Genomic DNA, 19,877 nt, shown 5'->3' with positions numbered 1-19,877 from the left:
ACAGGAACGTGTCCAGGCTTATGCTGAAGTCCTCCAAGGAAGGACACTCCACAAGCCCTGTGGGCAACCTGTTCCAGTGCTCTGTCTTCCTCTTCCGCGGACGTTTGACAGCACAGCACAACTGAACACTGCAAGAGTGCTCTGTGACATCACAGCACAGGTGCGCACTGCAACAGGAGTGTGTAATACAACAGCCCATCTGGGCTTTGCAGCGGCGCTGTGTGACATGACAGCACTTTTGGGCACTGTAGCAGTGCTCTAAGACTTCACATCATATCTGGGCACTTAGACGGGTTTCTGTGGCATGACAGCAGACGTTGTCACTGCAACAGTGCTCTGTGACATCACAGCACAACTAGGTACTGCAACATGGCTGTGTGACACTGCAGGAGATGTGGGCATTGCAGAGGTTGTGCTGTGTGTATTGCATCACAGCACATCTGGGCACCACTACACTGCTCTGTGACATCATTGCTTATCTAGGCACTGGAATGGGGCTCTGTGACATCACATCACATCCGGACACTGCGGCAGTATTCTGTGACGTCACATCACCTTTGGCCACAGCAACAGTGCTGTGTGACATCACAGGACGTCTGGGCACTGTAGCAGTACTCTAAGGCTTCACATAATATCTAGGCACTGAAACAGGACTCTGACATCACAGCACATCTGGGCACTGCAACAGTGCTCTATAACATCTTATCTCAACTGCACACTGCTACAGTGTTCTGTGACATTACAAGACATCTGAGCACTGAATCACTGCTGTGATATATAACAGCATCACTAGACACTGGCACGGTGCTCTGTGACATCACAGCACATCTGGGAAAGGCAGCAGTGCTCTGTGACATCACAGAACATGTGCACAGTGCAACAGGACTGTGTAACACAACAGCACATCTGGGCTTTGCAGCAGGACTGTGTGACCTTACAGCACATCTGGGCACTCCAATAGTGCTCTGTGACATCACAGGACGTCTGGGCACTGGACACACACTGCTCTGAGACTTCACATAGTATCTGGGCACTGAAAAGAGACTCTGTCATCACAGCAGACGTGGGCACTGCAACAGTGCTCTGAAACATCCTATCACAAGAGGACATTGCTACAGTGCCTGTGAGATCACAGCACAAGTGGGAACTGCAGTGGTACTCTGTGACATCACAGCACATCTGGGCACTGCAACAGTGCTCTGTGACATCATAGCACATCTGGGCCCTGCAACAGGGCCGTGTGACATCACAGCACATCTGGGCATGACAAGGGGGTGTGTGAAATCAGAGAACATCTAGGCACTACAACAGGACTGTGTGGCATAGCAGTACATGTGGGCATTGCAGAGGATGTGCGGTGTGCATCGCATCACAGCACATCTGGGCAGTGCTACACTGCTCCGTGACATCATAGCATATCTAGGCACTGGAACGGGGCTGTAGGACATCACAGAAAATCTGGGCACTCCAACAAGAGTGTTTGACATCACATCACATCCAGACACTGCCGTGAGGTTCTGCGACGTCCTAGTACTAGGCAGTGCAATAGTGCTCTGTGACATCACAGCACATCTGGGAAAGGCAACAGTACTCTGTGACATCATAAGACGTGTGCACTGCAATAGGACTGTGTAACGCGACAGCACATCTGGGCTTTGCAGCAGGGCTGTGTGATATGACAGCACATCTGGGCACTGCAATAGTGCTCTGTGACATCACAGGACGTCTGGACACTGGACAAACAGTGTTCTGAGATTTCACATAGGATCTGGGCACTGAAATGAGACTCTGTGACATCACAGCAGACGTGGGCATGGCAACAGTTCTCTATAACATCACCTCTGGATGCTGCAACAGTGCTCTGTGACATCACAGCACATCTGAGTACTGCATCTAGACTGTGTGACATCATGGAATCCTAGAGTGGTAGGGGTTGGAAGGGACCATTAGAGATCATCTAGAGCAACCCCCTCCCCCAGAATTCAGTTCACCTAGATCAGGTCGCACAAGAAAGTGTCCAGGCTTGTGCTGAAATCCTCTAAGGAAGGAGACTCCACAAGCCCTCTGGGCAGCCTGTTCTGCAGGGTTTCTTTTTCTTTGTGCAGGGGGTCTTCTTTGTTGCGCGAAACGGGAGTGACCAGACACCAATCTGATGTGCATCAGCTCCAATTTATTGTCACATCATCATCACTTCTATACTTTTTCCAAATGCTTTGTACCTGCCACAATTCATGGCAAATAGTTAATACTAAGCATCACGCACTATGCATAAGGCTTCAAAGTTTCATTTTAGTAACAACTTAAACACCAACCTCACTGTGTTTAAACACCATCCTTATTGTGCTTAAAACATCAGCCTTATTGTGTCTAAAATATCACCCCATCTGTTCGGCCTTCAGTTAGTTTTCTCTCACACTATGTTTATGCTTACCTTACGTTTAGTTACCTTTATATTACTGTTAGTTACATATGTTACCATTTATTAGTCAAGTACAGTCAATCATACAATGCTAAATTGAATACTATATTCAGTCCTCTAACAACGCTTGGTTTAATGTCCTGTCCTATCTTCTTGCTTTGACCTTGTTTCTGTTACAATCTGCTGTTTCGGTTTTCCCCTTGCTCAAGCTTGCTATGGATGTGGATGAGGAGGTGCAAGCCGGTCCATCACAACTTTATCCGTCCATAATTAACCTCAACTCCCATTGAAAAAATACAAACTGTCGGTAGAAGTTATACCCCTGCGTATGAGAGCTACTAGAAAGCAGGAAGGAAGACCCCAGCTACAGTTGCACGTAGGTCCCATTGTAGACTATCAGCCAGCACTGTGTCCCATTTGCAGCTGCTTTCCTGTGGGAGCTGTCTTCAGTCCCACTCATTTGGACTGCTCAGCTCCCATTGAAAAAAATACATGTTGTCGGTTAAGTTATACCACTGCTTATGGGAGCTACAAGAAAGCAGGAAGGCAGACCCCAGCTACAGTAGTAAGAAGGTCCCCATGCAGTCTATCAGCCAGCACGGTGTCACATTTGCAGCTGCTTTCCTGTGGGAGCTATCTTCAATACCACACTCTTTGTCTCCTCATCTCCCATTGAAAAAATACATGTGTCTGTTAAGTTACAGCACTGCATATGGGAGCTACAAGAAAGCAGGAAGGCAGATCCCACCTATGTGGGGAGTTTTGTGGAGACTTGGCTAGAGAAAAGAGGACGTGATAGAATACAGCTGGTTAGGCAGTAAGCATTAAGCGATAAGATAGTGGACTCCTGCTCAAGGCCGTGAGACCCCACTGGAAAGTAATCAGTACTCCAGGTGACACCAAGATAACCCTGAAAAGATAACGTAATGATAGAGACTTTATTTGATTATTTTGCTGCGTTACCTTTTGGTATAAAGTGTATTGTATTTTATATTTGCAATAATTATTTCTTTGTTTATCTATTATATGGAAGCGTACAAAGTGTGTTGAAGGAAATTGCTAAACTCATACAACCACATCATATTGAATATAGAAAATATACTGATGTAAATAATTTATATATATACAATCTAGAGATAAGAATTAGGTGTAATGATTTAAATTGCAATTGGTATCCATTTGCTTGTTTTAGGTGCAAGGTATGCCAGGATAAATGGTGAATGTGGATACTCTCCAATAGGAGTTTGCACACAGTGTTGGGAAACCACTCCAACGAACCAACCCCCTTTGTAGCTGAAATCCTGACTATAAAGAAAAGTGCTAACTGTATCTTGCTTTGTCCCATTAAAGCCTATGTAAATAGGTAAAAGGCCCTAAAACAGCTGTCTCCTGAAGAATTCCCTTGCTGCCGAGAAGATGGTACACCCCGTGGCTCGAAACAACCGAGTCGACAGGCGAGGCAGAGGAGGAACAAACGGTGGAGAAAAGAACCAAAACAATGGGACGCAAAAGCAACCATGGTCGAACTTCCCTAGGACTGGTAAAATTATACTTAAATTGGTAAAATTGACAAATACCGTTTTTCCTGGTATACTGGTGGTTTTGCTATTGATACTAACTCAAGCAAATGGGAACCCCCATGAGCCAATGCTCTGGAAATTATATAACTTACAGGAAAGTAAGCTTATACAAAATCGAAACAGTTCGGAAGGAAATTGGAATTTTACTGTACATTTATTTTCACTGATAGCCTTTGAAGCACAAGGGTGCTTCGGGAACACATGTCCCAACAAGAGTAAAGCTCAAGCGCAATGCAAGGCATGGTACGTATGCCCAGCATCAAACCCGGGAAAAAGTTATTGTAACTACCCAGGGCATTATTACTGTGGTTATTGGGGATGTGAAACCATAGCTTCAGACTGGGAAGCTGTCAGAGACCAGCTCTTTCCTGGACGATGAAGGACAGGCGAACCACTGCTCTTTGAACAAGTGACAGTTTATTGCTTCTTCTTATGCTCTTTTTATAGTCAGTACATATCGCAAAGGTCATCAGTATAGGTTAACAAACAATATGAGTACGGGTACTTTCTATATGCTACAAATCAATCAAATGTTATCTACAAAATTTATGGTACTGTTTACTACATTTTTGTGATACATGTTCCGTGACTACAAGACATCTGGTGTCGTTATCATTGTTGTGTATACAGGATGTTTTTGCTTAAATTAGGGGCTTTGTTTAAGGAGCCAACCCTTTCAGGCAGGCTTCCTTAGAAAAGATTAACCCTTACCAGGCAAATCCTTTCGAGGGCCATTCTACCCTTTCAGGCAGATTGGTCTCATCAGTCTTCCATAGAGTATTTTGAAGGGACTTAATGTCTCCTTAGTCCTCAGTTTGGTTCTTGTTCGCAACAAGGCTAGAGGTTGTAACAGAGGCCAGGCTAGTCCGGTTTCTCGGCACAATTTTTCAATCTGTAATTTAAGGAAGTGGTTCATCTTCTTTACCTGGCCCGTTGCTTAGGGTCTTTAGGGAGTGTGCAACTGCCAGTCTATCCCCAGAACCCGACTAATTTGTTGGGTAATTTTGGTCACAAAATGAGGGTCTCCGTCTGAGGATATTACTGCTGGGATCCCAAATCTCGGTATTACTTCATGTAGTAAAGCCTTAGTTACCTCTTTAGCCTTGTTTGTTTGGCAAGGGAATGCTTCTGGCCATCCTGAAAAGGTATCAGTTAGTACAAGTAGATATTGGAACCCCCTTTTTCTTTCAAGTTCTGAAAAGTCAATTTGCCACCACTGTCCAGGGGAAGTACCCTTCCCACATCTCACATTGTTGTGTTTCTTGTTTGATGGTTGTGTACAAGTTATAGGCGACAATGCGTTTGCTCAGATACTTACGTAGGGCTTTGACTCCCCAGTGAGACTTTCTATGTTCAACCAGGATTATAACCCAAAAGTAACGTGCTCGGCACCGCTACTGTCACCTGTGCTGGTGTAGCCCAACCGTTGTTCTCTGGTTTTCCCCCTAAATCCTGAATCGATTTCTGGTCTTCTTTTGAATGGTTAGGAATTTGGTTGATTGGGATTTTTCCATCCGGAATCAGAGAGGGTATCTCTGCTGTACCTTTTTCAGCTGCTGTCTTTGCTTCCTGATCTGCCGCCGAATTGGCTACCTCTTGTGCAGTTGTTCCGTTTTGGTGAGCTTTGTAATGCATAATCGCTACTTGCTTTGATAACTTTAGCCATGCTAAAATATGCACGGTACCGGTACAGCAATTCTGCAAGCAATTATATACCACACACGTTGCCCCCGCTGTCCCAGCGAGGAGCGCCCAAGTTACCGTACCAGCGAACTCCCTAATTCCCCAGGGGCGAGCAGTATCGCTCCCTCACCCGGGCGCAAGGCGTATTTATACCCCCCTTTACAACTTACAGGGTCTTGGTGATCTCCGCTACTCCCCGTCACAGCGTGAGGTGTCCCATACGCGGCTTATGGACTCATCCCCTATACCCCTGCAGGCTTCCCAGTTTACGTTCCCGGCCCGCTTGCCGGTCGGTCTCTTCCCCTGCAGCGATGGGATGAGGATGGGAGACTCTCTGGAGAAACAGTCTGGTGGCGCACCCAGAATGTCCCACGCCCCGCCCGGTCCAGCAGCCGGGCCGAGAGGGTCTCCTGCCTGGCTCGCCAATTGACGTGCGGAACAAACTCTACAACACGGTGAAGGGTTATGAACCAGGTATGTATTGCGCCGGTGGGTGCGAGGGAGATAATTCTGCCCAGCTCGTGCACCTTATTGTATAACAAAGGGCTACGTACAGGGTACAGGTAGGGGTACGCAGAAGTGCCTATTACATATTTATGACCTATCCCCGCTTCGTATTGTGGTGTAAGGCTCCTTCCGGTTTGTACTGGTGCAGCGTCTCCACTAGATTTCCATGCCACGGTGTCAGAGACCAGCTCTTTCCAGGACGATGAAGGACAGGCGGACCACTGCTCTTAGGGCAAGTGACAGTTTATTGCTTCTTCTTATGCTCTTTTTATAGTCAGTACATATCGCAAAGGTCATCAGTATAGGTTAACAAACAATATGAGTATGTATATTTTCTATATGCTACAAATCAATCAAATGTTATCTACAAAATTTATGGTACTGTTTACTACATTTTTGTGATATATGTTCCGTGGCTACAAGACATCTGGTGTCGTTATCATTGTTGTGTATACAGGATGTTTTTGCTTAAGTTAGGGGCTTTGTTTAAGGAGCCAACCCTTTCAGGCAGGCTTCCTTAGAAAAGATTAACCCTTACCAGGCAAATCCTTTCGAGGGCCATTCTACCCTTTCAGGCAGATTGGTCTCATCATTTCACCCTTTTTTCTTTTTATTCAGTATGTATTGTAGCGGGAACGTGTTGTGTAGCCATTAATTGTAATTTTTTAGTTTTTATTCTCGTTTGTTTTATCATATCATACATTAAACGAAATATGCAAGGTAATACTACAACTAGGACAATTATGCATAAAGTTTCTCCTATAAGGCAATAGATTCCTTTATAAAATGAGGATAAGGATGGAAAAGAAGCTTTTAAAACACTAACAAAATCATGAGCACGTTGGGCGAGAGGCAACTGCAATCTTTCTATATTTTGTAAAGAGAGAATTTCTCCATGCAATAGTTTTAAGTTAATTGAAGAGTTGGCATTATTCCATATTATGCTAAGCCAATAAGCAAAGATCTGTAATGATGACCAATAGTCAAAATCATGTTGTTGTCGTCGAGGTTGTCGTGGTGTCAGCATTAGGTGTTGAAACCTCTTTCGGAACTTGCCTATTTTCGTTTTTGGCATGTCGAACACAGCGTTCCGGAATCCACCGAGGTACAGGCTCATCTGTTGGGAAAATACAAACATACCCTCTACCCCATAATAGAACCGGGTCAGGGCCTCTCGTGGATCCATCAATAGGATCTTTCCATAATACTGCAGGTTTCTGCTGAGCTGGGGATTGCCAATGACGATCAGCAGCCGAAAGGCCAGCTGCATCGAGAGTAAAAAAGTTTAAAACAAAAAGAGCATGATTTAACAAAGACAAAGGAGTGTCCTTAATCCCCCATGTCCCCGTTTTTAATTTCTTTAATTGTGTCTTCAGAGTAAGGTTAAAGCGTTCAATCATGCCTTGACCCTGTGGATTATAAGGAATCCCTGTTTTATGTGTTATAGAAAAATGAGCACAAAATTTTGAAAATTTAGCACTAGTATATGCTGGGCCATTATCTGTCTTGATAGTCTTTGGTATACCTAAGACTGAAAAACAGTGTAACAAATGTGAAATTACTTGTGCGGTTGATTCTCCAGACAAAGGAGTGGCTACTGCAAAATGAGAAAAGGTATCAAGGGTTACATGGATATAAGAGAGGCGGCCAAAAGAAGGATAATGAGTAACATCCATCTGCTAGAGATCATTAGGTAAAAGACCTCGAGGATTAACTCCATAATGAGGAACTGGTAAAAAAGAAACACACGAAGAACATGTTCGAACAATTTCTCTAGCTTGTTCTCGAGAGATATGGCACATACGTTGTAGAGTAGCTGCAGGTAAGTGATGCAGAGAGTGCAAACGCTGGGCTTCTGCAACAGTAGCAACAGTAAAACGAGTTAACAAATCAGCCTGATTGTTGCCGTGACTCAAAGGTCCAGGTAATTTAGAGTGACTACGAATGTGTCCTGCAAAAAGAGGTGCATCTCTTATTATTAAGAGAGATTGAATCAGACCAAAATATCGTTGTATAAAAGAAACTTTAGAAGCTATGACAGGAACTGTTTCTAAAAATTGTAATGAAGTGACAATGTAACGACTGTCAGAATAGATATTCAAAGGCTCAGAAAATTTCAACAGTGCTTGATAAATTGCATATAATTCAGTCATTTGTGCAGAAACATTCTCTAATTTCCAAACAAATTGGTCTGTAGGAGTATACAGGACTGCTTGTCCATTAGATGATCCATCTGTAAAAACAGTCAATGCTGCCATTATAGGAGCTCCTTTAACGACCCTAGGAAAAGCTAAAGAATGATAGGTAGCAAAACTAAGAATTTTATCAGAAGGGAACTTTTGTGTTATTTCTCCAGGAAAAGCAGCTAAGGCTACAGCAAAATCGTCTACAGTGGCCATCAGCCAAGTAATTTGAGCAGGTGTGTATGGAATTCCAATTACTGCCGGTTCTTTCCCAAGATGAGTAATACATAACTTTCGTCCTTGTTTAATTCGTTCTGCTATCTTTTGAGGATATGAAACAAGAACTCCTTTTGCAGAGTGAGATCCATGTATCCAACACAGAACACCGTCTTGATACAAGACTCCTGTAGGAGTCATTACTGTAGGCAAGATATATAAAAAGAAAGACTTTGTTATGTCTGCATATTGTAATTGAGCATTTTCTATGGCCTTTTCAACCAATCGAAGAGCTTGTTTTCCCTCTTCTGTTAACTTGCGAGGAGAGGTAGGATCAGGGTTTCCCTCAAGTATTTTAAAAAGAGGATGCAAATCGGCTGTTGTTAACTTAAGAAAAGATCTGAGCCAATTAATGTCTCCCAAAAGTTTTTGAAAATCATTCAAGGTTTTTAAAGAATTTGTTCGTATGGCAATTTTTTGTGGCATAAAAGATTTAGGATATAGTTGAAACCCCAAATATTGAAAAGGATATGATTTCTGTACCTTTTCTTGTGCTATTTTCAAACCATGTTTAGTTAACATCTGTTCAATATGAGCATAAGCATGTTGCAACTTATCGATAGATGAGGCTGCTAAAAGGATATCATCCATATAATGGATACAAAGAACATCAGGAAATTGTTGTCTAGTCGCTTTTATACTTTCATGAACAAATTTTTGACAAAGAGTAGGACTATTAGCCATTCCTTGAGGCAATACTTTCCATTGGTAGCGTTCCATAGGCTCACTAAAATTTATGGATGGAATGCTAAAAGCAAATCGACATTTGTCATCTGGATGTAAGGGGATAGTGTAAAAACAATCTTTTAAGTCAATAATTATTTTTTCAAAATTTTGAGGAATGGCAATAGGACTGGGTAGACCAGGTTGTAACGCTCCCATGGTACACATTGTTTTATTGACTTCTCTCAAATCCTGGAGAAGTCGCCATTTCCCCGACTTCTTTTTTACAACGAAAATAGGTGAGTTCCATGGTGATGTGGAAGGTTCTATGTGACCTAATTGTAATTGTTCCGCTACTAATTGACGAGCAGCTTGCAATTTATCTTTAGTTAGAGGCCATTGATCAACCCAAACAGGTTGATCTGATTTCCAACAGATTTTATCTGCATACATAGTTACTGATAAATTTATCAGATTAACTGCTAGGCGTATAAAGGTATGCACCCATTTGTGTCAAGATATCTCGGCCCCAGAGGTTAAGAGGCAAGCTTTCTAGTACATATGGTTGAATGGTACCAGAGTGTCCCTCTTTGTCTGTCCAACTTAACAACTTACAGCTTTGAAGAGGCAAATTTGCAACTCCAATTCCTTTTAGATCAGCTGAAGCATGCTGTAAAGGCCATTCTTTTGGCCATTGTTTTAAAGTCATTACCGATACATCTGCTCCGGTGTCCAAGAGTCCTGTAAAATTTTTACCATCAATTGTTAACTGAAGTTCAGGTCTCTGATGATTGATGGGCTGTAAAAGATAAACGTCAGTAGATCCAAAACCGCCTGTTCCCCGAATGTGGGAATCAGCTTTTCCTATAGATGAAACATAAGGAATTAAAAGCAACTGTGCAATCTTTGTTCCTGCAGGTAGATTAAAGACAGAAGTTTCAGATTGTAACATAACTTTTAACTCTCCTTCATAATCACAATCAATTAGTCCTGGTATAACTCGCAATCCTTTCATGCTCAGACTACTTCGTCCCAATACCAAACCGCATGTTCCCGCAGGTAATGGGCCATATATCCCTGTTGGGATAGCTTGTGCCCCCATTTCAGGTGTTAATACGAAGTGGGAGGAGGAACACAGGTCCAGTCCGGCACTATGACTGGTGGCTCGGTGGAGTTGTGAAATGGATTGTTTAGCTGGTGCTCTGAGGTTTGCACCTGCACAGGATACATCCCCTGTTTGTTTGGGTGGGCCCGGGGCAAGCCCATTGAGAAGTTTCCCGACTGTAAGGAATTGCCGTTCTTATCATATTTAGATCGGCATTCATTAGCACAATGATTATCCTTTTTGCATTTTGGGCATAAACCTGGATTTTTTCCATTATTACTTGGAATCTTTTTATTAGGACATTGACGTACTTGATGCCCCATTTGTCCGCAATGAAAACAGCTACCAGGAGGGCCTGCAACCCTTCTGTTTTTCTTAAATTGCATTGCAGCTAAAACTTGCTCAACAGGTTTGCCCTGTTGTGCTGCGGCAGTGACTATGCCTTGAATATATCCAGAGCTAACATCAGAACATAATCTGATGTAGTCATTTAATGTTGATTTATTTTTCCAAGGTCTTAATATGGATTGACAGATATTATTAGCATTTTCAAAAGCTAATTCCTTAACTAAAATCATAGCTGAATCTGTGTCTTGTATGAGCCTAGATGAAGTTTGTAACAAACGAGATACAAAATCATGATAAGGTTCATCTGGTCCCTGTCGGACTTTAGTTAATTCTTCCCTAGACGTTCCATGTCTAGGTAGCCCTTTCCAGGCTTTCAAACCAATTTCTCGAATGGCATCATATGTCGCAGCAGGGTAAGTTAATTGTTGTGCCAGATCAACATGTGGTCCTGTGCCAGCTAACATTTCATGAGTAATTCCTTGTTGGCGAAAGTGTGGTTTTTGAGAATAATCATAACAGGAATCCATAAAATCTGTAAGCCATAACAAATATTCTCCTCCCGTTAAGGTAGCTTTAGCTAAGCCTTTCCAGTCCCATGGGGGAAGAACTTCAGCTGCAATGGTCTCTAGAATAGCAATAGTATATGGTGCAGTTGCACCATATTGAGCAGCAGCTGTTTTCAATTCTTTAAGATTCTTAAATGTAATGGATGTATATGTAGCAATTCTAACGTTGGCTTGAGTAGGGTGAGGAGCATATGTTATAGGATAAGCATGCAATATTTTTGAAAACCCACTCACATCTTCACCTTGTTGTTTAGCTTGTAGCAATGATAACTGTAAGGGTGAGTGAGGTGATATTTGATGGTATATGTCAGGAGGGGGCGGACGTCTACCAGCTTCTATTGCTGGTAAAACAACAGGTTCCTTTTTTAAAAGTGTTTGCTGTTTCTTCAATTTAAAAGGCGTATTAACAAACACTTGATCATCTTCATTATGATACTGAGCAGCTTCTTTTTCTAATTCAGCTTCCTCATCGGAGGATAATTCTTCAGATAATTCTATAGGTCTCAAGGCGCTCTTGCTTTGTTTTAACGGTCGGCATTTTTTACCTCCCGTATTTGAGTACATAAGAAAGGGATTTTTAAATTTAGATTCCTGAATATCTTTTTGTTCATTATTGATTATTGATGGATATTCAGGTGGAGCAGAGGTTTGTGAATCGGGATTAGTAAGAGCAGAAGGTTTTAAACCTGAATCCGCTGAACGAGATCGAGGACGTGTTTGTCGTTGCCATTTATCATATTCAGTATCACCTTGTAAACATTCTTTAATTAAAGTCCATAAAGGAAAAGCATCTATAGGGATCTTATCAGGGCCATTAGCAGCATAATAGCTTTTAATGTTTTCACCAACCTTATTCCAGGTTTCCAAGTTAATAGTGCCTTTATTCGGAAACCAAGGACACACAGTGTCTATAAATTCTAAAAATCCACCCACTTGCTTGGTGGTTACAGATATATTTCGACTTTTTAACAATGTCTTGACCATAGCTACAAACAGCTGTCTTTCCGTACTATGTACATGTCCCATATTTTAAATTGTAAATGCTGAATATGAGGGAGCCCTACCGTTGAGTCACGAGGTTCAGTTTGGACCCCCTTGCTTTCTAAGACACCTTATAGAAAGGGCTTAGGTGCGGCTGGATCCAGACTTAGTCTCAGACTTGGTCAACGGAAAATCTAAGACAAAAAAGGGATTTTTGTTTTTATTTTACTGAGATAAATTTCTACTTTCTTATATTTTACACCTTCCTAGTAGTTCTGCCCCCCTTTATTTCCCCTTTTCCTTACCGCGGTTCTGTTGATTCGGAGGCAGCTCACCCTGGTCAAAGGCAACCGAGTTTCCCGGGTTTCGGCACCATTTGTCAGAGACCAGCTCTTTCCAGGACGATGAAGGACAGGCGGACCACTGCTCTTAGGGCAAGTGACAGTTTATTGCTTCTTCTTATGCTCTTTTTATAGTCAGTACATATCGCAAAGGTCATCAGTATAGGTTAACAAACAATATGAGTATGTATATTTTCTATATGCTACAAATCAATCAAATGTTATCTACAAAATTTATGGTACTGTTTACTACATTTTTGTGATATATGTTCCGTGGCTACAAGACATCTGGTGTCGTTATCATTGTTGTGTATACAGGATGTTTTTGCTTAAGTTAGGGGCTTTGTTTAAGGAGCCAACCCTTTCAGGCAGGCTTCCTTAGAAAAGATTAACCCTTACCAGGCAAATCCTTTCGAGGGCCATTCTACCCTTTCAGGCAGATTGGTCTCATCACCACGGAGCAGAAGGCAAGTAATTCTGTTTTCCACATTCCGAGTCCTTCTTCTCTGCAGCTGTCTGCCCTCCAGCTTCTTTGTTTTCAGCATTCGGGGTCTTCAAGGCCTCTACTGGTTCGAAATCCAGTGAGCTGAGGTTTCTTATCATGGTGTTATTTTACAGTGAATCGTGTCTTTCTCATTTTCTGATTTTCCCTTTATTCTGAGTAATAATACTGAATCCTGCAGCAGCGCTCGGAGGTCCTGACTCTGGCCAAGTCTTTGTTACGCTTGACTGTTTTTAACTGATTCCTGCCAGAAAGATGTTGGGAGCTGTGGGTACACGAGGCTGCGCAGGGCGGGAGCAGGGAGTGCTGCCTGGGGCAGGTGGGGGCAAGGAATGGCCAGGGGCTTGTGGCAGGGATGTGCCCTCCAGCTGTGGGGGCTGTAGGGTGCCCACGGAGGGATTTGGGGGAGAAAACAAGGGTCAGAGGAGCCCTTCTCGCTCTCTGCGACTACCTGAAAGGAAGCTGTAGCGAGGTGGGAGTGGGTCTGGTCTCCCCAGTAGCAAGCAATAGAACGAGAGGAGACGGCCGCAAGTTGCACCAGGGGAGGTTCAAGCTGGATCTGAGGAGGAATTTCTTTGCTGACAGGGTTGTCAGGCGTTGGAGCGGCTGCCCAGGGAGGTGCAAGAGTAACCGTCCCTGGAGGGATTTCAGAGCCGGGTGGATGTTGCACTACGCGAAGTGGGCTGGTGGGCGATAGGGCTGGGACAAAGGCTGCGCTCGACGAGCTTCGAGCTCTCTTCCAGCTGAAACCGTTCTGTGACTCCGTGCTGCTGGGTGTGGGGTGGGCAGAGGGGGGCTGGGCTGGGCCGTCCACTGGGACCCCCACCAATGGCTGGAGCGGTAGGACGTAGCCCAGGCTGTGGCTCTGACCGGGGTGGTTTGTCCTTCTGCTCCCCAGGGGAGGCCTGGCGCCTGGAGGATGACTGCACACATCCACCCTGCGACCCCCAGCTCGGCACGGCCGTGCAGGACGCTCCCTTCAGCTGCTTCCGCACCTGCTCCTTCTACACGAGGAAGAGCCCGTCTGTGGATAAGCAACCGCATGGGTGCCCTCAGCTACGCCCCGCACCCCGCTGAGAGCGAGGCCGAGCGCGTCAAAGCCAAGCTCGGGCGGCAGTTTGTGAGTATGAGGCTGTGCAGCCCCACTGCCTTCACACACACACACAAACACGCAGCTTCCTAACAGCACCCACAGGGCACAGCTCTCTTGATGTGCAACGTAACCTCAACAGCAGAAAAAGAGGCTTTTCCAGCTTGGTGGAGGAGCTGGAGGCAGCAGGTTGAGTTTGGTTGTGCTGCGGCAGAGTCCTGCCTGGCCTGGGGAGTGCCTGGCTGTCCACATCCCACCGGGCTGTGCTGGCGCTGACTGGCTCTTACCCAGCTGAGTGATGCCTGGGATCAGTGCCTTGCCTCCGAGTACTGCTCTCTAAGGTAGCAACCAAGTAGGAACTGAGTTTTCCTGTCCTTGTCCCCACGTATATGAGCAACTGAGTCTTTTCAAGGGTTCAAGCAGATTGGCTCAGTGAGGGGCAGGGGTGAGCAATGAGACCTTGGGGCAGCTCAGCCCTTTTTTGTCCCTTCAGGGCGTCTCGGTTGCAGGATGGGAGGGCCACGTCAGGCGTGTGCTACAGCTACAGGATACTGATCAATGTTCAGTGGGCTTTGCTTCTCCTCTTTCCCAGAGGCACCTGATACGGGGATACACGTGGCTTTCCTCCTGCTGCGTTACTGGCCTCGGCCTTGTAATGAGGGCTCGGGTGTCCTGCTGCTGAAAAGAGCTCGGTGTTGGTTAAAAATGGTAACTAGACTACTCCTCTGACTTTAATGGTGGTATATATCTGAAAGTTACAGAATTTGGTTGATAATTCGAGTGCTTTATTGAATGTACTTTGTGTACACAGTATAAAAATACATATTTCTCGTCTAAGAATTGGAATATTCTTCTGAATGTATGAAAGGTAACTTTCTGAAACTAAAAGGATTTGACTGATAATTCGAGGACATGTTTGAATTTACTGTGTGTACACAATACAACATACAGAATTTGTGCCTGACAACTAGACTACTCCTTTGAATTTAATGCAGGTATATATCTGAAAGTTATAGAATTTTCTGATACTTGGAGAGCTTGGTGGAATATAATTTGTGCACACAGTATAAACATACGGAATTCTCGTCCAAGGCTTGGAGTATTCTTCTGAATTTATGACAGGTAGCTTTCTTAAAGTGATAGGATTTGACTGATAATTGGAAGACTTGATTGATTTTACAGTGTACACAAATTTACACATACAGAATTTGTGCTTGATAACTAGACTACTCCTCTGAATTTAATGCTGGTATATATCTGAAAGTTAAAGAATTTTGGCTGTTAACTTGAGGACTTGGTGGAATGTATTTTGTGCACACAGTATAAAAGATACAGAATTGTTTTCAGAGAATTGGAGTATTCTTCTGAATTTATTATAGGTAGCTTTCTGAAACTGAAAGGATTTGACTGATAATTGGAAGCTTTGATTCATTTTATAGTGTGCTGAGATTTACACATAAAGAATTTTTGCCTGATAACTAGACTACTCTTCTGAATTTAATGCTTGTATACATCTTAAATTTGCAGAATTTGGCAGATAATTCGAGGTCTTGGTGGAAAATAGTCTGTGTACACAGTAGAAATAGATAGAATTCTTTCTAGAGAATTGGAGTATTCTTCTGAATTTATGACAGGTAGATTTCTGAAAGTGAAAGGATTTGACTGATAATTGGAAGCGTTGATTGATTTTACAGTTTGCACAGATTTAGACATACAGAATTTGTGCCTGATAACTAGACTACTCACGTGAATTTTTTGCTGGTATATATCTGAAAGTAAAAGAATTTGGCTTGTAATTGGAGGGCTTGGTGGAATGTACTTTGTGCACAGAGTAGAAAGGTACAGAATTATCACTTGAGAATTGGAGTATTCTTCTGAATTTATTACAGGTAGCGTTTTGAAACTGAAAGGATGTGACTGATAATTGGAAGACTTGATTGATTTTACAGTGTGCAGAGATTTAGACATACAGAATTTGTGCCTGATAAGTAGACTACTCCTCTGAATTTAATGCTTGTATGTATCTGAAAGTTACAGAATTTTGTCTGGTAATTGGATGGCCTGGTGGAATGTACTTTGTGCACACAGTATAAAAGATAGAGAATTCTTTCCAGAGAATTACAGTATTCTTTTGAATTTATGACAGGTAGCTTTCTGAATCTGAAAGGATTTGACCGATAATTGGAGGACATGGTTGAATTTACTGTGTGTACACAATACAACATACAGAATTTGTGCCTGACAACTAGAGTACTCCTCTGAATTTAATGCTGGTATATATCTGAATGTTGCAGAATTTGGCTGATAATTTGAGTACTTTGTGGAATGTACCTTGTGCACACAGTATAAAGATACAGAATTTATTCCAGAGAGTTACAGTATTCTTCTGAATTTATTACAGGTGGCTTTCTGAAACTGAAAGGATTTGACTGATAATTGGAAGACTTGATTGATTTTACCGTGTGCACAGATTTATATATACAGAATTTGTGCCTGATAAGTAGACTACTCCTCTGAATTTAATGCTGGTATATATCTGAAAGTTAAAGAATTTTTTGATTATTGGAGGTCTTGGTGGAATGTACTTTGTGCACACAGTATAAATATACAGAATTCTTTCCAGAGAATTGGAGTATTCTTCTGAATTTATGACAGGTAGGTTTCTGAAACGGAAAGGATTTGACTGATAATTGGAAGCTTTGATTGATTTTACAGTTTGCACAGATTTAGACATACGGAATTTGTGCCTGATAACTAGACTACTCACGTGAATTTTTTGCTGGTATATATCTGAAAGTAAAAGAATTTGGCTTGTAATTGGAGGGCTTGGTCGAATGTACTTTGTGCACAGAGTACAAAGATACAGAATTATCATTTGAGAATTGGAGTATTCTTCTGAATTTATTACAGGTAGCTTTCTGAAACTGAAAGGATGTGACTGATAATTGGAAGACTTGATTGATTTTACCGTGTGCACAGATTTATATATACAGAATTTGTGCCTGATAACTAGACTACTCCTCTGAATTTAATGCCTGTATATATCTGAATGTTACAGAATTTGACTGATAATTGGAGGGCTTGGTGGAATGTACTTTGTGCACACAGTATAAAAGATAGAGAATTCTTTCCAGAGAATTGGAGTATTCTTCTGAATTTATGACAGGTAGCTTTCTGAATCTGAAAGGATTGACTGATAATTGGAAGACTTGACTGGTTTTACAGTGTGCATATATTTACACATCCAGAATTTGTGCATGATAACTAGACTACTCCTCTGAATATAATGCTGGTATATATCTGAATGTTACAGAATTTGACTGATAATTGGAGGACTTGGTGGAATATATTTTATGCACACAGCACTCGGCGCTGCCACCCAGTGGCGGAAATCGAGATCGCAGCCCGGGAGCCGCGCGGCGCTGCCACCCAGTGGCGGAAAACGAGATCGCAGCCCGGGATCCGCGCGGCGCTGCCATCCAGTGGCGAGAAACGAGATGGCAGGCTTTAATCTGCGTTTCATCTGTTTGTTGTGCCTTTCTCTTCTACCTTTTCCCTACCGATTTTCTACCGGTTTTCTGCCTTTCTTCTGTATTTCTCCTGCCTTACTTCTTGCTTTCTGCCACGTTTTAGTGCCGTTGCTCAGCCTTTGAACTGCCGTTTTTCCTGTCGTTTCAAAATTCGTTTCCAACGTTTTCTGTCTCTCTTCTGATATTTTTTTCCGCCGTTCTCCTGCCTCTCTTCTGTCCTCCCTCTGCCTTCTCTCAGCCTTTTCTCTGTGCGTTTTCTGCTTTTTTCCCGCGGTTTTCTATATTTTCCTGCCACTTTTCTGCCTTTCTTCGCCAATTTCTTCTCCCTGATCGCTCCCTCGCTTCCGCCTTTAATCTCCCTTGCTTCTGGGTTTTTTTTCTGCTTTTTTACTGCCGCTTCTTTGGGTTTTTTCTGCTTTTTTTCGAATTTTTTCGGCTTTTTTACCTGCCGGCCAATCGGAATCGCGCGTCGCCCGTTCCCGGTTCACGTGGCCGCCCGTGGCCAATCGGAAAGCGGCGTCGGTTCGTCCGCCATCTTGAATTTCTCGGCCAATGGGACTCGCGCGTCGGTGTCGCTTAGCAACGCCCGAGCCAATCGGAACGTCGCGTCTTCTCGCGGCCATCTTGAATTTTTCGGCCAATCGGAATCTCCCGTCGGCGTCGCTTAGCAACGTCCGAGCCAATCGGAAGGCCGCGTCCTCTCGCGGCCATCTTGGATTTTTCGGCCAATCGGAATCGCGCGTCGCCCGTTCCTGCTTCACGTGCCCGCCCGCGGCCAATCGGAAAGCGCCGTCGTTTCGCCGCCATTTTGAATTTCGCGGCCAATCGGAATCGCGCGTCGCCGTTGCCCGGCAACGCCGCCGCCACTCGGAACGTTGCGCTCGCCGCTGCCACCCGGTGGCGAAAAGCCATACCGCAGCTTTTTTTAAGCTCTCTCTCCTGCCGGGTGCCGCGCGCGCCAGCAGCCAATCAGAAAATTCCCGCCGTTTTCGCCGCCATTTTGAACGCCATTTTCTCTTCTCGGCGCGGGGGAGAGGAGACTTTCCCAGCCCGATCTGAACCGCAGCTGGACGCCTGAGAGGTACGGGCGTGTTGCTCCACCGACCGTCCCTCCGCTCGGGCTGGTGTGTGCTGATGGGCTCTGGCTCGTGAGGTGGGACACTGTTTGTACATGAACAATGAGGGGACACAGTGTGGGCACAGGGATGGTGAGGGACATGGTGTGGGCACAGGGATGTTGTGGGACATGGTGTGGGCACATGGATGGTGAGGGAACACAGTGTGGGCATATTTAAGGTGGGGGGACACGGTGTGGGCACAGGGACAATGAGGGGACACGGTGTGGGTACAGGGATGGTGAGGGCACACTGGGCACAGGGACAATGAGGGGACATGGTGTGGGCACAGGGATTGTGTCGGACATGGTGTGGGCATAAGGATGATGTGGGACAAGGTGTGGGCACAGCGATGGTGTGGGACATGATGTGGGTACAAGATTGGTGTGGGACACGGTGTGGGCACAGGCACAATGAGGGGACACGCTGTGGGCACAGGGATGGTGTGAGACACAGTGTGGGCACAGGGACGGTGAGGGGACATGATGTGGGCACAGGAACAATGAGGGTCCCATCCCAGTCTCATCCCACCCCTGGAGTCCCATCCCAGTCCTATCCCATCCCACCCCTGAGGTCCCACCCCTGGGGTCCCATCCCATCTCAACCCTTTGGTCCCATCCAGTCCCATCCCATCCCATTCCATCCCACCCCTGGGGACCCATCCCACCCCTGGGGACCCATCCCACCCCTGGGGTCCCATCCCACCGCTGAGGTCCCATCCCACCCCTGGGCTCCCATCCCATCCCACCCCTGGGCTCCCATCCCATCCCACCCCTGGGCTCCCATCCCACCCTTGGGGCCCCATCCCATCCCACCCCTGGGGTCCCATCCCACCCCTGGGGTCCCATCCCATCCCCTCCCATCCCACCCCTGGGGACTCATCCAACCCCTGGGATCCCATCCCACCCCTGGGGTCCCATCCCATCCCACTCCTGGGGACTCATCCCACCCCTGGGGTCCCATCCCAACCCTCTGATCCCATCCAGTC

The sequence above is a fragment of the Colius striatus genome, chromosome 17 (assembly GCF_028858725.1).
Source record: "Colius striatus isolate bColStr4 chromosome 17, bColStr4.1.hap1, whole genome shotgun sequence".
NCBI classification, from domain to species: Eukaryota; Metazoa; Chordata; class Aves; order Coliiformes; family Coliidae; genus Colius; species Colius striatus.
Note: the sequence above shows the minus strand (reverse complement) of the source record.